The sequence below is a fragment of the Dipodomys spectabilis genome, unplaced genomic scaffold (genome assembly GCF_019054845.1).
Source record: "Dipodomys spectabilis isolate Male_0828 unplaced genomic scaffold, ASM1905484v1 ptg000255l, whole genome shotgun sequence".
Classification (NCBI taxonomy): domain Eukaryota; kingdom Metazoa; phylum Chordata; class Mammalia; order Rodentia; family Heteromyidae; genus Dipodomys; species Dipodomys spectabilis.
The window spans coordinates 493,244-515,061 of NW_024870932.1; positions in this window are offsets into that span (position 1 = coordinate 493,244).

Sequence of the window (21,818 nt, forward strand, 5' to 3'; positions counted from 1 at the left end):
CATGTGTTTCTGATATCAACTCTCATGCCATATTTGAAATACAATGAAATCACAGAATAGGCATTCACAATGTGTCTTTGATGTCACAATGAGAATTGTTGTCATAATGCGATTATGACATTGAGTTTGGTGATGTCACAATGAGCTGATGCTCTCATAATGAAAATGTGATGTCACACTGTTGATTATGTCACAAACACTTTTTGATGTTATAATGGCAAGTTTGATCTCAATTGTCATTGGTTAACAACAAGGATATGGGTACACAAAGGGAGTATGATGTTTAAAAAGGCATGTGATTTTTCAAAGGAGCTAAGAGGTCATAATAGATTTGAGATGTCACAATGGAATCATGATGTCACAATGAAAATTTTGTCATAATGGGTTTGTGATGTCGTGCTATGATGATGTCAAAATGGGTTTGTGATGTCATAACGAGTTTGTAATATCACAATCAAATTTCCAATTTCAATTGCAACTAATTCACAAGGAGGATACTGTAATAATCATCAGGGCCACGATAATCTATAGGGTCCGATAATCAGCCAGGCACCATCTCCTGGCCAGCTGGAGAGGACAAAGTATGCCACCAAAGAAGGTGGGGCATTCTGTAGGAGGGGCTGGTGCATTAATCCCCACCTATTGATTTGTTAAGAAGTTTCTGATATGACAGTTGAAAACTGTTAGGCAGTTGGAGTGGAGGAGGTGTACAGATTTTTTACAGGCTAATTGTTCAGAGCAATCGAAGGAAAGAGAAAAAGGGAAAAGTCCTGGAAGGAAGGAAGTGGTGTGATAGCAGAAGGGGAAAGACTTGGGAGGAGAGGAAGTTGAGAGGGGGCAGGAGGTGAAGGATGGCAACTGAGGACCCTGGCAAAGCAGTTCAGGCCTTTGGAGAGTGGAGAGGTCTAAAGAGAAGAACGAACTGTTAGAAGGGAAAAATGGAAAGACCTCAAAGGAAGTATAGTTCTGTAGCGAAGGAGAGACGAAGGAAGGGGGAAAATAGGCTTGCCCTTTGATGTTTGGAACTTTGGATATCATAATTTTGGGGGTTGGTGGTTTGGAGAACATTTATTATATGTATCTCAATGGATTCTCTTCAACTATAGAGTTCCTAATTTTCAGAGACCTCATAGAGATCATCCATTTGAATGGCATCAGGCCCAGGGAAAAATCCCCATAGGTGAGAGTGTCAACCCTCTAGGTTGAGAGTCTACCTCATGTTTTTGTCTCCGGAGGACCAACAAGGACAAAAGTCATTCAGACTCCACTAGAGGTGCGTCTGTGCAAGCTTGCCAGCCGGTTTGGGGACCCCTTCTGGAGGTCATTTATGGCATCCTTGGGAAGCCATCTGGGAACTCCTTGAGAGTTCATGTAGGGTTTCTTTGGGAAGCCATCTGGAACATTATCAAGAGTACATCTGCGAATTCGTTGAGAAGCCATCTGAGACCTACCCTGGAGGTCATTTGGGGCCTTCTCCAGGGGCCATATTGGACTTTATCCAGAGGTCATCTGGTGCTTCCTCAGGAGGCCTCCTGAGACCTCTTCAAAAATAGTCATTGGGGCTTCCTTATGAGGCAATCTAGGACCACCTACTGAGGTTATCTGGAACTTCTTTGGGAGGTCATCTCGGGTTACCTTGATGAGAAATGTATGACCATCTTCGGACATCATGTGGGACTTCCTTGAGAAGCCACATAGGATCATCTCTGGAGGTCATCTGTGCCTTTCTCAAGAGAGTTATCTGGAACCTACTCTGGAGTTTATATGTTGCCTCCTTGAGTGGCCAATTGGGAGCTACTTGAGAGGTAATCTCAGCTTCCTTGAGAGGACATCTGGGACTTCCTTTGGAAGTCATCGGACACTATCTTCAGGAGCAATTTTGAACTTCCATGAGAGGTTATCTCGAGCCACCTACAGAGGACATATGTGACATCCACCAGAGGACATCTGCGGCCTTCTCAAGAGGCAATCAGGGACATTCTCTCTTCATCTGTAGAGGTCAACATTGAGAGGTGTGGGATATGTAAGTTAAGTGTCTGTGACCATTGGTCTGTGTGTGTATGCTGATAGTTTTAGCTGTGTCCTGTATGCACCTCAGTTTACTCTTTTTCTCAGGATGGGGGAACAAGGCCTAAACTTACCATATCCAAAAAATATTCTCCCCCAGGCTTATAGAGTCCCTCAGAGGAAGATTCATTGATGTACTCTCTCTCCTGTTCTTTGCCATCAGCACCTCTAATGTTAAGTCCTCCCATACCAAAAGTGGTTACTTGTACCAGCCTGAAGTGGTACAATGTGGTAAGTTACCCTTATTACCCTTGAGATAGGGGCATGGAGGAGATGGTGGTCAGGCCCCCTTTTCAATATATGTTCCCTGTACAACTAGTGACCTGTATAACTGGAAACAGAAAACTGTTTCATTTTCAGAAAAAAAACAGGGGCTCATTACTTCATTAGAGACAGTAATTTTCACACACAAGCACATCTGGGATGAGTGTCAGCAAATTTTACCAGTGCTTTTCACCTGGTAGAAAAGGGAGTGAATCCTGCTCGGTGACTTGAAAGTTGTCCTTGGACCAGACAGTATCACCACTCTTGAACCAGACCATTTGGAGCAAGTCCTTCCACATACTTACCCAAGCAGAGACTAACGGTGATTGGGGTATGGAAGTGCTTACCTATTATTGACAGGTTCGATTGGCAGGGATACCACAGTGACTAGAAAGTGAAGTCATCAATCTAAGGTGATTGAGATGATACAGTTCCCCAGTGAGTACCCAAATGTTCTTCTGAAATTTCTCCCAGAAGTCTGTAGGACTTATAGGCCTATAGATATTGAAGCCCTGGAGAATCAAAGAGCCCTAAATATGGCCTTTGTTACCCAGTCAGCCCCAGATATTAGAAGAAAGCTTCACAAGTTAGAAGGTTTTGAAAGAAAAGTGTATTCTAAGTTGAAAGTGGTTGCCCAGTAGGTGTTTGATAACAGAGATACCATGGAAAAAAAAGCCTCTAAGAAAGGGGGTTGAGTTTTAATAGGAGCACCAGAATAGGGATCAAGAAACCCTTGGCAAAGACAGTACAATTCATTTGCAAATGGCGGTAGGGAATCTCTAGGGCTAGATCAGTGTCCTTATTGCAAGCAAAATTGACATTGGGAAAAGGAATGTCCAAGGAGGAGAAAGACAGAAAATAACAGGTTATGTAATCACATTAACCACCTGGAAAATGTGTTCATATCTTGGGAGTAACATGCAAAGGAGCTTGGGGCTCTGAATTCCAATTGTGTTCAATTTAAAATCAGCCCTCTGAACTTAAGAAGAAATGAGGCAAAGAAAAATTCACAAACTTCTATCTCAAAACACAGGCTTATAAAAGACTGAATCTCCAATATGTGCCAGTCCAAACCCACCAAGAGTTTAAAAGCACTGGACACTGGAGAAAACAAGTAGAATAATTTGACGTGAAGAAAAGTTTTGAAGATATAAACTTGTGAGAGTCAAAAATGAGAAGAAAATCCTCAAAAGGAACCTAGAAAACACACAAAATCAAGTACATTAGCCTGGGTGAGCATGAGGCAAATTAGGGGACCACAGGTCAGAGGCCGACAAAAGCACGAGACAGCAATGTTGCCATCCTATCTAACAACAAGTGACGACAAGAAGAGATCCTGATGCTGCATTAAGAAATTGTTGCCATGAAAATGGAGCCAGACCTAATATAAGAATGTATTAGGGTGAAGTACATGTGTATTATAAGCTTTGAAGAGTGTCACCAGAAATTCAAAGCAACAGAGAAAGAAGGAAAAAGCAGCTAGCAGAGAAGACGGGGAAGTGCTGTGTCATAGAAGATGAGGCCAAGAAAAGTGAACAGGAAAATATCAGGCTCAAGAAAGAGATTGTTAGTCTTCAGAAAGAGTTATAGGACCACATGCTCTGATAGAGAATGCCAGGCAAAAGGAAAGAGCATTAGGAAGAAGAGCTAAACAAACAGTTGAAAGATCTGTCGCAAAAATACACTGAAGTCGAAAACTGGAAAGGGAAACTAATAGAGTAAGAGGCTAAAAAAGACTGCTGAGATCTCCACCATAAATGTAATGCAGAAACATCTTGTCCCAATGGAACAGCAAGAGGTGGAAAAAATACCTCTTAATAGCACCTTTGTGAACTTAACGGAGGAGCTGTAGAGCAAGCAAAGGTGTTTTGAGAAGAAGCATCAGTTGGCCAGTCAAAGGAACTCTCATGTGACCCTGCGAAAACAATTGCAGGTTAAGGAGCTCATTGAGAAGGAGAGTGGGATCATGAAAGCAAATTTGAGAGAAAAGGAGAATAATATGGAATAAGTCTCCAAGGTTCAGAGTACTATACAGGAGTTAAAGAACCTAGAGACCGTAAGATACAGGGAAACATCTGAGTTGATCAGGTAGCTTGGGAGACCACTCTAAAATCCGTGTGGTCTTTAGAGTTACTAGTCGTTAATACTAAGGAAAGAAACAATAACAATGGTAATATGTGGGCAAATGTTGACACTGGACTTGTGAAAAATGTAAACAGGCTCAAGCTTTCTTTCAGTTTACGTGTAGATATTTGCACCCTGGTAAATTGCTCCAGGCAACTGCCTAAAACTGTTCGAAAACCAGTGGGGTCTCAGGCTGACAATCCTTTGTAATGTGTGTATGTAATTTCCAAACAGGTAAATGCTAAAAAGCTGGAACATATGGAAAGAATTCATATGTGAGGAACCTCAGATGGTGAATTTGGGAAAGTGGAATTCACAGAGGCAAAACTTGGAAAGTATGGGTATTCGTATCTGTTAGTAATAGTGGACAGATTTTCAGGCTGAGCTGAGGCATGTAATAATTTCTTGATTTGGCTTACCCTTATTTGTGGGGTCCAAAGATGGCCCTGCATTCATGGCCTAAGTTCTCAATTATTAACTAACGCTCTAGGAATAAATTGGAAGTTACAATCCATTTATAGAACTCGAGTTCAAGGCATTTGAAAGAATTTCATTTAGTTAAATTAAATGAAATTAAATACAGAGACTAAATTAAATACAGAGACTGTCCATGGCTAGGCGAGCCTCCTCCACTTTGCTCTCCTTCAAGCAAGATGTAGCCCTTATGTTAAAGGATTTAATCCCTTTGAAATACTTTAGGGTAGACCAACCTCTTTGGTTCCTAAATTTGGGAAGGCTATATTAACAGAAATGTGTAACTACAATCTACTGGCTTTACAACATATTATTTTATGTACCTATCCTTTGGTAACTAAGGCCCACCATCCACCTAAGAAAAACTCCACCTGAAGGGGACAGGCCAAGATGGTGATGGAACAGCAGGTATACACCAAAGCTCTACCCAACCAAATACAGTTTGAATTTCAATGCTCGGTTTCTCCAAGTGACCCACAAAAAAAGGAGATTACTCAGAGAGGTACAGTAGGTGAAAAACATAAAAGGGAAAAACCTACACAGACAGTAAAGTGGAAATAACCTTCAGCCACCCCTTGTTGGTGATGGGGCTCCATGCTGTGCAGCTTAAGGGGTGGAGCTTCTTGCCAGGCTGCTTAAGTGGCCTGGCTCTGGACCCTCAGAGGCCCACATACCCACAAGCATTCCAAGACTCCCAGAAGACTCCCACGAGCTGGTGTCAACCCAGAAAATACAAACAAATCTCAGAAGGCAGAGCTGGCATGAAAACTCCCCTCAACCGCCCTGGCGTGGCTCCTCTGACTGGCTGGTGCAAGCAGCACCACCCAGTCTGGAGCAGCAGCAGCTGTCAGCAGTGGCAAACGACCCTATACTCACAGCGTGGCACCTCTGTCCTGCTGGTGTATACAGCCTAACCTAACCTGGAGCTGCAACAGCAGCAGCTGGAAGTAGTGGCAAAGCACTCAGACTCTGGGCACAATGCTTCTTGACTCTAGCTCACAGGAACAGCTCAGACCACCCCGGGGCGGCAGCGGTAGCTGGGGCAGGGATAGTTGCAGTGAACAACTCCAGACCCATGGAGCTTTGTGCCTCTCCATGCTGGCCCACATAAGCAGCCGAGCCCAGCCTGAGGCAACATCACTGGTTAACACCTGACTCCTGGTGGGGTGGAGGACCTCTCCATACCAGCTTGCATAAGCAGCCAAGCCCAGCTCATGGTGGCAAAGGTGGTGAACAAACCCAGACATGAGGCAGGGTTTGGTGCTGAACAACCCCAGAAAAAGCCTCATGAACTTTCCTGCCTTCGCTGGCTTTGAACCTGAATACACAGATCTGAGCCTCCTGAGTAGCTAGAATTACAAACATTCACACCAGCAGGGTATTACTCTTGCCAAACCCCTAACTTTTTCTACAATAGATAATTTCTTAGTTAATACAAGGAATTTAAGCAAATACAAGAGGATCGACATAATACCCTGTATTCAATCTGACTATAGTGGAATCAAACTAGTTCTCAATAACAAGGCATAAAATAGGAAAAAACTTAAACACATGGAAATTAAACAGCACTCAGTTGAACAATACATGGGTTATAGATAAATTAAAGAAGAAATTAAAAAGTTCCTACAATTCAGTGAAAATGAAGAAACATCACAAAGAAACCTATGGGACCCAGCGAAAGCAGTCCTGAGGGGCAAATTTATTGTTCTCAGTGCACATATCAAGAAAACAGAGACCAAGTAAACAATCTTATGAAGCAACCAAAACTGCTAGAGAAACAAGAAAAAAATTGAACCTAAAGTTGCTAGGCAGAAAGAGATAATCGAAATAAGAGCTGAAATGAGATAGAGACTGAGAAAAGTATAAATAAAATTAATTTTAAAAAGCAGTTTTTAAGAAAAAAATCAATAAACCTGACGGACCACTGGCAAGAGTAACTAACAAAATAAGAGAGGAGACCCATATCAATAAAATCAGAGATACCACAGGGAAAATTACAAAAAACATCCAAGACATTCAAACAATCATAAAGAAATAATTCCAGACTCTACTCACAAAGGAAGGAAAAGCTAGCAGAGATGGATGAATTTCTACAGAAATAGAAATTGCTATCCTCCATTTCCTTTTCAGCCATGCTTCTCCACCATGTATGGTGGGGGCAGCAGTTCGGTAAATAAACGTCTTTTCCTACCTTAATAGTGTGTGGCATTCTCTTCATAGGCTACCGAATGAAACCTACCTTTTTAATATATCTTACATATGGGGTCATGACTTGGATAGGGTTTTTGATTTGGAAATGTTAGAATTTCCTAACCACCCCTTTTCTGCGAACCAAACTGCCTTGAGACACCACACGAGACTTTTCACCAATACCATTACTGGCCTTCACATCAATGTCCACACCACTTCTCTACTCCGGTGAGTGAAACTACTCTCTATGGCTCTATGTTGCTCAATCTCTGTTCAGATGTGGCACCACACCAGAGCGCTGATATGACCTTTAGCCGAATGGCTGGTCACTTCCGAAGCCGAGGATACTTGGTTTTGGGGGAATGGCCATTAATCTCTAGTGGGATTTGGGAGAAGTCGGGACACTGCTTCTGCCTCGTCATCTCTCCCTCACTCACCAGACTGACTATCTTACACATTTAATGGGGTGTTGTGAGTCATGCCTGAGCTGTGAAACCCCTCTGAAATGCCTCTTGTGCTTCCTGGGTGGCAGAGCACCTAATATTTTTATGTTGTTGTCAGATTTAGACAATTTTTGCCTCTGCAATGGTACATGGTCAGAAGTCTGCTTACTATCAGGCTCTCTTTGCTCTCTGCTATTCATGTCCAACTTTTTATATCTCTCGCTTTCTTTTCTACAATTATTTGTATTATGCCCTGAAGAGTATGACATGGGCTAGGTTCAAGGAATCCCCTCTAGATTCCCTCTAAAAGGCTAGCCAAACTAGGCTTGATTTTTTGTTCAGGCTTTCTTTGCATTTTTTTGGAAATTTGCCATCTTGAGTTCTCCATCTTGTCCAAATGGTGGGTTAAGCGTTTGGCCCCCTCCAATCCTGACCCGTCCACCAAGCTTACTTCTCCTCCATCCATCTATTCAAATGTGTCCTGCTAACAAGTTGCTCTTTTCACAGACCCTGGTAACTGAGGCCCAACCGTCTGATGAGCTTTGTTAGCAAAGATGTCCAAACATTGTTGTCAAAAATTTTAGGTTTTGAGTTTTGCCATTTTGGTTTTGTGTTGTGTAATCTAGAACTGACTACATGAGTCTTTTTTGGGGGGAGGGGTCTGGTTGTGGGGCCTGAACTCTGGGCCTAAGCGCTGTCCCTCAACTCTTAAGCTCAAGGCTAGTGCTCTATCACTTGAGCCACAGGGCCATTTCTGGCTTTTTTATTTTTGCTTATGTGGTGCTGAGGAATAGAACTCAGGGCGTCATGCATGCAAAGCAAGTATATTAGTATATGTGTGCTAAGATTCTCCCATCTAACAATTTTGTCATTGCAGAATATTTTTTGGTCAGTTCTTGATCAGGACCAGGTAAGCTCTACTTATTCTATTTGATCTCCTTGTTGCTATAATGGGAAATAACAAAGGGCTTTTGTGGCAAAAATTGCAATTCAAAGCCAGCCTGGGCTGAAAAATCCCTAAGAATCCATCTCACAACTAACCTGCAAAGAGCCAGTCTGGAAGCATGGCTCGAGCCTCTTACGTCTAACCAGAAAACACTGCAAGTGTTTCTATAACTCAAAATGGTAGAGTGCTAGCCTTCAGCAGAAGTGCTCAGGGACAGTGCCCAGGCCTTGAGTTCAAACCTCCTTGAATACCAACTGGGACAAACCATCCCAGCAATGAGCAACTAGACTCAGGGAACATGAAGAGGAGTAAGAGGAGATGATATCACATCAGCCATTTTGTGCCTCCCCTTTCAAGACAAACCAGAGCCAGGAGGTCAAGAGAAGAAAGAAGAATGCCCATCTAATGCCCATAACTCTCTACCTTTCAACTGGACAGGAATTTATCTTCTTGCCTTTGTCACTTGACTACTTCTCTAACTAGTCGCCGGATGTAAGAAGTAGCTAGGGAAATTTCTACCAACATTTCCAAACCCAAGTCCTTCCTCTTGCCATTTATTTTCTCTATAGTATTTTTTTCAGTCCCTCAATGCCTCATGAGACGTCACCATACTTCGTCCAAGAGACTTGCCTCCTCCAGACTTCGTTTAAGGACTCATTGCCCAAATGACAGATGTTGCCTGCTGCCTTCTCCCAGAGGGGATCACATCTCAGCCTTTTACACCTACTGTTGACACCCCTTGCAAAGAGGAAGTAGCTGGAGAGAATCTTCGACCTTTTTCATAATTATCAAAAGGCTGGAATGTAAGGTTTGAACAGGGACACCTCCACACTTCTTGGCTAAGTTTCCACCCTATATCTGTTACATAGGTAACTGGCAGACCTAGAAGCAGTTACCTTCCCCTCCTGCTAGGTCACATCCTGGGCCACCTCTGGTCACCAGAGTCCTATCTGAACTTAGGAGGGTCCCAGACCCTGAAGTCACATTCAGATCCAGTGTGCACACCTTTTCCCCACCTGGCCACATCTCTTCCTGTCCCTGGCCTAGATAAGTCCTGGCCCAGAGGTGGGTTGCCCCCTTCCTTTTCAGCCATGTGTCTCCACCATGCATGGTATGGGCAGCAGTTCAGTAAATTAATTTATTTTCCTGCCTGAGAAACAAAGAAATACAAATTGCCTAAACAGAACTAAGAAGAAATAAATCCATTAAACATTTCTATAACATACGATGAGATAGTAGAAATAATCAGAAATCTTCCAACAAGAAAAGCCCAGGATCTGATAAATTCACTACAGAATTGTCAAAGGCCTTTAAAGAGGAACTAATACCCACAACCCTCAAGCTCTTCAGAGAAATAGAAACAGAGGGAGTAATCCCAAACTCATTCTAAGAAGCCAATATCACATTCATCCCCTCCTCTTCAATATAGTTCTGAAATTCTTAGCCAGAGCAATAAGGCAAGAAAAAGACATTAAATGGATCCACATAGGACAGGAAGAAGATCAACTATCTCTTTGTGTAGATGGCAATATTTAATAAAATAACGATCCCTAAACCTCCATCCCCAAACTCTTAGAGCTTATAAACCAATTTGGTAAAGTAGCAGGATACAAAATTAGCCCACAAAAATCAGTCGCCTTTCTGTATGTCAACAATGTACAAGTAGAAAGGGAAATCGAGGAAACAACTCCATTCGCAATAAACTAAAAAATAAGTATCTAGGAATTAACCTAAACAAAGATGTAAAGGGTCTATTTCATGAAAACTATAAAAGACTAAAAAAAGGAATCATAGAGATTACCAGGAAAGGGGAAAAAATAATTACCAGCAATATATCAGACAAGGGTCTAATATCCATTACATATGGTGAACTCAAGAAACTAACCCTTCACAAACCTAACAAACCAATCTTGAAATGGTCAAGGGAGCTAAAGAGAGACTTCTCAGAAGAAGAGATAAAAATGGCAAAGAAGCCATGAGGAAATGTTCATTATCCCTGGCTGTAAAGGAAATGCAAATAAAAACAACTCTGAGATAGCACCTTACCCCAGTCAGAATGGCCCACATCCTAAATTCAGCCAATGACAAATGCTGGAAGGGATACAAAGAAAGAAACATTACTGCATTGCTAGTGGGAATGTATACTAATACAACCACTTTGGAAAGCAGTCTGAAGGTACCTACGAAAGCTAAATATTGACTTCTCCAATGAACTGGCCATACTACTCCTAGGCATCTACTCTGAACAACAGGAACCAGTATACAAAGACACACATACATCTATGATTATTGCAGCACTGTTCACAATAGCCCATATTGGGAAACAACCCAGATGAGCCATAAGTGATTAGCGGATCCAAAAATTGTGGGAACTCTATACAATGGAATACCATGAAGTCATTAGAAAGGAAAAAATGATGGTATTTGCAGGGAAATGGATAGAACTAGACCAAATTATTTAAGTGAGGTAAGCCAAGAACAACAAGACAAAGGGCACAGGGTCTACCTGATACATGGATGTTAAAGCCAAAATGCAAGAAGGCATGACAAAGTAAACAGGACTCGAGAAACAAAGGACAGTCACTGATTTTGTTATATCACCATTAATGACTCCATGTTCTTGACCATGTAGATGGAAGAAATATGCACGCAATGGAGGGAAGCCAGGAGGAGGAACACAATAAGTGGGAAATGGAACAACATACAACAAAGGGGCCCATCAGCTGCACTGGACATAGAAGAAAAATAACCAACCAACCCAAACACAGTGATGGGAAGAGATGAATGAGAGGGGAAGGGGGCAAGAGGGAATAGCCTACATTAAGCAAAAGGAAAAAAGTGTAAACATCACCTGAGGTGGGAAAAATAATTTGGATTGTCAAAGCTCAAAGAATTAACAAACTTTAGACCATGATAACAATAATGTGCCTTGTCAAAGTTAAAATGTGTTTGTGACTTTAACTAAGTATCACAATTCCAAAATACTGTGAAATATGTGAAATATATGTAATCACCTATATCAATTTTTACAAAAACGGTGCGAGAAGGGAAAGGTTACGAGGGATGGTTGATAACATTGTCAGACACCTTGTATTCGTGTACTGTTTTGTAGAATGGGAACTTCTTTGTACAACTACTTAAAGATAATAATAATAAAAATGTTTAAAAATAAACAGGATGAAAATAAAAATTTCAAATATCAATTAAGAAATTAAATCCAGTTGGAAGGAAAATTTCCTATGGGAGGTTAATTTAGCTTATTCTATAACAAGTCTCACTTCAGAAATAAATTAAAAAACTAGACCCCACGTAAGTGAAATAAACTAAGAAATGGAGTTGAAAAAAGAAAAAAAAAAAGAAACTCCACTCACTCTTTCTTGCCTGGACCGCTGGTGTGGGTAAAAATGCATCATGGTACTAAATTGGAACTGAAGTGGCAAGCACCTTACTTGGTGGTGCTATCTTCACTGTCAGCTATTAAATTAGCAGGAAAACAGCATTGGATCCATCAGTCTCAAGTGGAATAGGTAGTGGACCACTATACAGAGAAGGCTGCAAGATGGACTGTTCAGAGACAGAGGATCCCTTAAGAATAAGACTTACTAAGTGTTAATTAGTGCTAACTAGTTTCTTTCTATAATTTACTTGTTTTCTATTAAATTTACCTTTTAAGCCTGTTCATTGGGTGGAGAGAAGGGAATTTTTAGGATTTGGTAAGAAGAAATCAAGGAATTGATTGGACATGAAAACCAGTGGTTGATGTATAAAGCAGCATGGTCCTAATAATGAGCAGGGCCCAATAATCAATGTGGCCCCATGACCTAGCCCACTGGAGTGCATGGGGTATGCCACCCAAGTGGGCAGGGCATGCTGTTGGAGGGAGTAGGATGTCATCCTCACATGATGAGCTGTGAAGAAGTGATTGGGGAACGGGCAGTTTGTGAAGTGATGGTTCAAAACAGTTAGGAAGGTGACCCACTTGAGTGATGGAAGGGTTCAACCTATATATAGGCTGAATGGTCAGAGCAATGGAATTGAAGAAAGTCAAGGGAAGACCTGGAAGGAAGTGGTGAGACAGCAGGAGGGGAAAGACGTGGGAGAAGAAGAATTTGAGGGAGAGCAGGAAGGGAAGGATGCCGATTGGCCACCAGGCCAGAGAAGTGGAGACCTGTGGATAGTGGAGAGGACTAAAGAGAAGAAGGGAGTGATGGAAGGAACAAAGGGAAATGAAGGAAAGGTCTATAAAGAAGGAGGGGGAAAAGGAAAAAGGCTTACCTATTGAAGTTTGGAGCGTGGAGATGATAATTTGGGGGGTTGGTGTTTTGCAAACCAATTAACTATGCCTATTGGACGTCTGAGATTTGGTGGTTGGGCTGGCCTGTCACAGAGTGTCCAGCCCAGGACAAGGTAAATGGAGGCCCATTTCTAGTGTAAATAAAGTTATCTTCAATGTGCCTCATTGGATTGTGTTGTGTTTTATGCATCATAAGTATACAAGTTCACAAGTTAATAGTCTCAAAGGCCACGAGTTTTGTAAAATGTTATAAAGTCATAATAGGTTTGAAAAACCCAATGGGACAGTGATATTACAATGTCAATATGGCATCACAATATCAAGTTATAATAATATTTTGATGGTATAATTAGTTGGTGATGCCATAATGGTGATGAGGTCACAATAGGTTTAGGATGACACAATAGGTCACAATAGGTTTATGGTGTCAGCCAGAGGATGCCAATCCCTACAGCAGCTTAGACAATTGAAATTCAGCAAACATAAACCCCAAGAAAGGATCCAAGCTGGGCTCTGTGAGTGTCTCAGTAGCTAGCTCCTCAGGGAAAAGCTAATGTTTGCTGAAAGGCCTCAACCCTACCCAGAGCCTAGCCTCATCACATACTAGAGGAAAGAGACTTCTCCCTCTTTTGTGATAGTCAAAACAATTCTCCCTCCAACTGAACTAGCCTGGGAGGAGGATCACAAAATCATGCCTAACACAGAGCAGTTTCTGCCTGCCCAAACAGACTTAAGAAACCGATCAAGCCATAGGAAAACCAAACATCACAAACAGACCAGAGACTCCACCAAGAAACTGGTTATGGACACAGGGGAAATACAGGTCTTCTCATTCACCCCCACACACACACACACAAAAAAAATCAAGGAACTCTTTTTTGAAACTTTTCTTAAACTTTTATTTTTTAAAGTGTTTTCTGTTGATCTTTTTTTTCTCATAATTTTTATTTTTCTGTTGATCTTTTTTTTCATAATTTTTATTTTTGGTGAATGTGTGTGTGTGAATGAGTGTGTGTGTTTAATCTCTTTTGACCTTTTGGTCCTTTTTATTGTTTTCATTTTTTCTCTTTCTTTTTCTTTGCATGACTTAATTGCTGTTTTGCTCATCCCCAGTCATATACCTGTCATCAATTATTAGACCTTATCACCCATTGTGTACATACTTAATCCAGAAATTTATTATTCAATTCACAACTTCTTAGGCTTAACTTCTTTAAGAGCAGTATTATCTCTTTATACCTACATAATTATCAAATAACTAATTTAATTTTTTAAAATTTTCATGTTTCCTTTCTATCACGTCTCACCTCTCATCCTATCCTGTTCTTCTCTCGATATCATTTCTTTAAACTTACATAATTTTTAAGTGTTTCACTTCTTAAATTTAATTTTTGTTTTTCCAATTTACTTGTTTATTTTTTAATATCTCTCTTATCATTCTGTCCAATCCAGTTCCCTCTCTCAGATTAGGACTTGGTTAAATTTACTCTCCTTTTACTTCTCCACATCCTGCTAGTCCTATTTGTCCCACATTTCTTCCTAAAGCTAATAATTTCTGGTTTGCCAAATCCTTTTTTGTTGTTTGTAGCCCATGAATCCATAGTTGTTTGATGCAGAATAGATTGTATCTGTTGAACTAGATTGTATCTGCAGCCATTTTGATATGCAACGATAGGACTCTGGTTGATGCTTGCCTTAAAATAGTGTTCTAGTAAAAAATTGGTGTTTCTTTCACACCAAATGGGCAGAACAAGCCGAAAAGCACAAGAAAAAGGCAAGTTCAGGTATCTGACGTCCCACTCATGATAATCAGGTGACAGAATAGTTAATGAATAATCCAGAGGAGTTCCCAAAAAGCTGTACAAACACTACTGGTAAACATGGTGAATGAAATGATTGAAAACTTTCAAAGGACTCAGTGTGAGCATGCTAGGGAGCGAAAGGAGTCAAACCAAAGATTATTACAGGAATCTTGTGAGCATTAGGAAGCTACTTAAATACTTTTTTCTTTTTTTTTTAGGCTTTTAATTTTTTTGTGTGTGAAAATACTGTACAGAGGGGTTACAATTACATGGGCAAGATAGTGATCACATTTCTTATCAAGCATTGTAGCCTCCTCCCTTGTTTACCCTTCCCATTCCTTCCCATCCTCCCTGGCCTCCCACCCAATCCTCCCCATCAAGTTGTAAAGTTCATTTTCGACATGACAACTTGTACTTCTCGTTGTTGCAACAGGTCTTCCTGTATCCTTATTTAAACGATTTGTTTTTCAGCTTCCCCTCCACAAATTATACAGACATCAAATACAGTGAAAGCAGGGGTTATTCTGTGGGAGAGGGACATACAAAGCAACAAAGAAATAATCTTACAATTGTGTTAGAAACAAATGCCTGAAAGAAAAAAACATTTAAATACATATCTTAGGGTTCATTTTCCTAACATTACCTTATCTGACCTTTTCTGCTTGACTCATACTACATATTGCAAATAAGGGAAATAATGGGACCTATTTTACTTTGGGCTTGGCTTACTTCACTTAATATAATTTTTTCCAAGTCTTTCTATCTCCTAACAAATGGGGAAATGTCATTCTTTCTGATGGAGGCATAGAATTCCATTGTGTAAATATACCACATTTTCTTGATCCATTCATCTACTGAGGGGCATTTGGGTTGGTTCCAGATCTTAGCTATGGTAAATAATGCTGCAATAAACATAGTTGTGCTGGTAGCTTTAGTGTAGTCTTGTTTGTAAACATTTGGGTAAATGCCCAAATGTGGAATTGCTGGGTCATAAGGGACCTCTATGTGGAGTCTTTTGAGGAACCTCCATAATACTTTCCAAAGTGGTTGAACAAGTTTACACTCCTACCAACAATGAAGTAAGGTTCCCTTCTGTCCACAACCCCTCCAGCATTTCTTGTTATTAGAGTTCTTGATTTTTGCAATTCTAACTGGGGTGAGGTGGTATCTCAATGTTGTTTTGATTTGCATTTCTTTTATGGCTAGGGAGGTTGAGCATTTCTTCATGTGTCTATTGGCCATCCTTCTTTCTTCTTCAGAGAAGTTTCTCTTTAAGTCATTAGCCCACTTATTTATTGGGCAGTTGTTTCTTTGAGGATTTGTAGTTGGGGGATTTAATTTAGGAAGCTACTTAAAGATTAATGCAGGAATTACATAAGCATGTTGAGAAGAGTAACAGAGAAATACAGGAAATGCATGAGCAGGCTGAGCACAGTCTAGAGATTTACAGGAATTGCGTGAATGTGACGAAGCTAATCAAAGAGTAATACAGGGATTGAGAGAGTGGGATGAGAATAGACAAAGATCAATAGGGGCATTCATGGAATCCATAAATAGACAGCTGAAACAATTCAGGTATACCACAAATGGAATGCTGAATGGAGCCCGACAGAAAGAATGGGTGTCCAGGGAAACCATAACAGGTCAACTATGTGATTTGAGAATAAACACTGAACATCAAATTAAGGAAGTAAAGTTCATACAAAATCTAAAACAAAGCTCCACCAAAGAATTTGAAGCCATCCAAGCCGAATAATTAGAAGGAAAAGAAATAAAAAAACAAAGTAGAAAGTCTTGACAGTATGTTAAGCCATGCAGAAGTTTGAATCTCGGGGATTGCAGACAGCCTAGATATTATAGAGAAAGAACATACAAATATCCAACACAAATCCAAAAAATATGATAGATCTATTTTACACTTGGAAGACACCATCAGAAATAATAATCTGAGGATAATGACTGTAGAGGAGCACCTAGAGAAAGAAATTAATAGTCTAGGAAATTTATTTAACAGAATCCTCGCAGATAACTTCCCAAACATGCAAAAAGATAGTCCTATTCAGATATAAGAAGCTTATAGAACACCACATCCACTAGACCAGAGCAGGATATCCCACCAGTCACATAATCTGCACAGGATCAATTTAGACCAAGGAAAGGATCCTTAAATTTCTCAAGCAGAAACGAACAATCACCTAAAAACACAAACCAATTAGAATCACTCCAGATTTCTCAGCAGACACAATTAAAGCAAGAAGAGCCTGGAATTGGAGATGCCATGCAGTAAAGACAATCAATTATCACTCAAGAATACCGAACCCAGCTAAACTCTCCTTCATAACCTAAGGTCAAATAAAAACTGTCCATAGCAAAGAAAAATTAAAAGAGTACATCTCCACCAATGAAGCCCTATAAAAGACATTATAGTTATCCTACACATAGAAAACCATCAAGAACACAGTAAGAGCCAAGAAACAGCATCCAAGGGAATAAAATTAGAACTCAACACCAAAAGCCAACAAAGAAAGTCCTGTACAACATGGAGGCTGAACAACTGTTGAATCATCAGTGGGTCATGGAAGAGATTAGAAAGGAAATGCAAATGTTCATGATATTCAAAAATAATGAACACACAAATTACTAGCTTTTCTGGGACACAGCAAAGGCAGTACTCAGAGGCAAGTTTATAGTTCTGAGGTCCTACAACAACAAATTAGAGAGATCTGAAACCAACAATTTAATAAGACATCTGAACCTCCTTGGAAAAGAGCAACAAGATAAACTCTAATCAAGTAGATGGAAAGAAATAATTAAAATTATATCAGAATTAAATGAATTAGAACCCAAAAACACCATAAAAATCAACAAAACAAAAGTTGTTTCTTCGAAAAAAATAGCAAAATTGACATTCTCTTAGCAAATCGTTTCAAAAAGAAGAGAACATACCAAATAAACAAACTCAGAGATGAGAATGGGAATGAGAAGCAACCAAGATTCAGAACATTATAAGGGAATACTTCTCAAACATTTATGCTAATAAGTTTAAGAATCTGGCAGAAATGGACCTTTTCCTAGCCGTTTCCATGCCGTTGAGTTTCCATGCCAAAACTCAATCAAGATGAGTTAAATCAACTTAACATGCCCGTATCAAGCATAGCAATAGAAACAGCAATAAGAGACCTGCCATCTAAGAAAAGCCCAGGACCAGATGGATTTACAGCAGAACTTTACAAGGCACTCAAAGCAGAGCTCACACCAATACTCCTCCAACTCTGCAATGAAATTGAAAGGGAAAGTTCACTAAAAATTCATTCTATTAAGCCATCATAACCCTCATCCCAAAAGCAAGCGGGGACTCATCAGAGAAAGAATTATAGACCCATTTCTTTGATGAACATTGATCAAAAACTTGTCAACAAAATTTTGGCCAATCGCCTTTGACAATTCCTCAAAAAAATCATACAGGATTTATTTCCGGGATGCAAATCTAGTTCAATATTTGCAAATCAATTAATATAATTCATCACATCAACAAGAGCAAGAATAAGAACATGGTTATCTCAATAGATGCAGAAAAAGCCTTTGACAAGATCCAACACCCCTTTATGGTGAAGGCTTTGGAAAACCTATGAATCCAGGGAACATTCCTCAATACAATAAAGCCTGTATATGACAAATCTACAGATATCATTATACTTAATGGTGGAAAAATAATGCCATTTCCTCTTAACTCAGGAACAAGACAAGGATGTCCAAACTCTCCACTTCTCTTCAATTTAGTATTAGAATGCCTAGCTACAGCAATAAGACAGGATGCAAACATAAAAGGGATCCAAATAGGGAAAGATGATATAAAACTCTCCCTATTTGCAGATGACATGATGTTGTATTTAAATAATCACACCGATTCAACTCTCAAATTATTCATGCTGATTCAAAACGTTGGCAAAGTAGCAGGGGAAAAATTAACTCTCAAAAATCAATGGCTTTTCTGTATGCCAACAATGAGAAAAGCATGGCTGAAATCAGGAAAGCAACACCATTCATTATAGCCCCACAAAAAATAAAATGCCTAGGAATTAATCAAACAAGTGAAGGATATTTATGATGAAAACTTTAAAAGCCTGAAAAAGGAAATCAAAACGGAACTTACAAAGTGGAAAAACTTCCCATGCTCGTGGATTGGAAGAATCAACATCATGAAAATGACAATACTTCCCTAGGCTATCTAAAAATTCAATGCAATACTTATCAATATTACAAACTCATTCCTCAAGAAAATAGAATAGGCAATCTAAAAATTCATATTGCAGAATAAAAGACCCCCGATAACAAAAATGATCCTTAACAGGAAGAACAGTGCTGCAGGAATATCAATACCAAATTTCAAACTCTACTACAAAGCCACAGTAATCAAAACAGCTAGGGATTGGCACAAGAACAGACATCAGGTCTAATAGAATAGAATTGAAAAGCCAGAAATGAACCAACAGACCTATAGCCACCTAATCTTTGATAAGGGAGCTAAAAAAATAGAATGGAAGACAGACAGCCTCTTCAGTATATGGTGCTGGCAAAATTGGTTAATCACTTGTACAAAACTAAATCTAGATCCATATATATCACACTGCACAAAAATCAACTCCAAATGGATCAAAGGCCTTGGAGTCAAAGCAGACACTCTGAAAACATTACAGGATGGAATAGGAGAAACCCTAGGTCTCCTTGGCGCAGGCTGAAATTTTCTTAATAGAAACCCAGAAACACAACAAATCAAAGAAAGGTTGGACAAATGGGATTGCATGAAGTTGCAGAGCTTCTGCATGGCAAAGGACATAGCTAGCAAGATCAATAGAAATCCCATGGATTGGGAGAAGATCTTCACTAGCCATACAACAGACATAGGTCTCATATCTAAAATATATCTGGAACTCAAAAAAATTAAATCCCCCAACAACAAATCCTCAAAGAAACAACTGCCCAATAAATAAGTGGGCTAAAGACTAAAAAGAAACCTCTCTGAAGAGCAAAGAAGGATGGCCAATAGACACATGAAGAAATGCTCAACCTCCTTAGCAATAAAAGAAATGCAAATCTAAACTACACTGAAATACCACCTTAGAATGGCTATAGTGTCGAACAGTAATATAACAGAAGCTGGACAGGATGTTGTTGGGACTGTAATCTTGTATAACCACGTTGGAAAGTGGTGTGGAGCTTCCTCAAAAGACTCCACATAGAGTTCCCCTATGACACAGCAATCCCACTTTTGAGCTTTTATCCAAATGATCACAAAACGGACCATACTAAATCTACCAGCATAACTGAGTTTATTGCAGCATTATTTACCATAACTCAGATATGGAACCAACCCAGATGCCCCTCAGTAGATGAATGGATCAAGAAAATATGGTATATATACAAAAAGGAATTCTATGCCTTCATCAGAAAAAATGGCATTGCACCGTTTGTTAGGAAATGGAAAGCCATGGAAAAAATTGTATTAAGTGAAGTAATCCATGCCCAAAGAAACATAGGTTCCATCCTTTCCTTTATTTGCAACAACTAGTATATGTCTGAGATAAACACAAACTGTCTGACATTAGGTGAAATGAACACCAATATAAGGACTCAAATGCTTTTTCTTTCTTGCTATTGTTTCTAGCATATTTACAAGATGATTTCTTTGTTGCTTTGTCTGTCCTTCCCCCATGGTTTAACCTCTATTTTCACTGTATTTGATGTTGGCATAATTTGGGGAGGGGAACAGAAAAACAAATTGGGATACATTGCAACAATGACGTGTACAATACTATATGTCGAAAATCAAATTTACAACTTTGGCGGGGTGGGGAGCGATTTGCGGGGGGTATAAAGGGAAATGGGATGGAAAGGGGAAACATGCGAGGAGGCAATAATGCTTGATAAGAAATGTGCTCATTATTTTCTTCATTTAATTTTAAAACCCTCTGTATATTCACATTAAAAAATCATGAAATAATAAAGTAAAAATCCATGCCAATTTATTTTGTCTGTCGTGGGGCTTGAATGCTGGGCCTGGGCACTTTCCCCCAGCTCTTCAGCTCTGAGATAGCACTGTACCACTTGAGCCACAGTGCCGTTTCTAGTTTTCAAGAGATATGTTGGAGATAAAAGACTCAGACTTTTCTGCCCAGTCTGGCTTTGAACCACTATCCTCAGATCTCAGAGTTTTGGGTAGCTAGGATAACAGGCATGAGCCACCAAAGCCCAGATTGAAGACAATTTTTAAAAAGCAAACTTATGGAAACTTCAGGCTTTTTCTAATAAACAATATTATATTTTCAGCATTAGTTTATAACTATAAGTTATTTTTAGATGTAACTTGGAATTCTTTATAGAACCAAATATAAGTTTTATTATTACTCAGTATCTCAAAAAAATCCACTGTAATTTACTTTCCCCAAAGTCAATTGTTACATACTCTATTCCTCATTATTATTATTACACTCTATATTACATATAATGTGAAGTGAAAATAATTTGGACCATTTCGTATAAATTAGTAGTTGCTACTTTTGCATTACAAATTCACATCTGTGATTTTAAATGAAGGAAAGAAGATTTTCGAGTTAAAATGAAATATGAATGTGTAATGTGTCCCAATTAAACCAAAAATTCTGAGTTTATACAGACAAATATACTTTCTTTCCACTAAAGACTTTGAAGTAATACCATTGGAAATAGTGATGCAAGAGGAGGAAGAATTAAAATCACGTCAAACAATGTCTGTTATTCTGCTATCCCCTCCACTATGAAAACCTGCCCATTCCCAGATGTCACAAAATTTCAAGTGTCTCTCTTAAAATTCTATTTTGAAAAGTTCTAAATCACTGATTCTTTCTGCAATTTCTGTTATATGAAACTAATCATTGACAGAAAACAATTGAAATAAAATGCACACATAAGTTGAAGTCACTACAACTGGAAAAACAACCAACAAAGTAGAACCCCCCAGGAACAAAAACATGTTTGGACCATTTTTTAAAGCACAAAATCCTCAAATACATATTAACTTGGAGTAGAGCCATAAAGATAACTGTGTCTCATAAATACAGTTGTGTTAATTTGTAATTAAATTCTTCTAGATGAACCTAATATTGCAAATCACTTGAATGGATCAAATTTTTTAAAACAAATGTGACTCTATGCGTAGTGAGATCTGCACATATTTA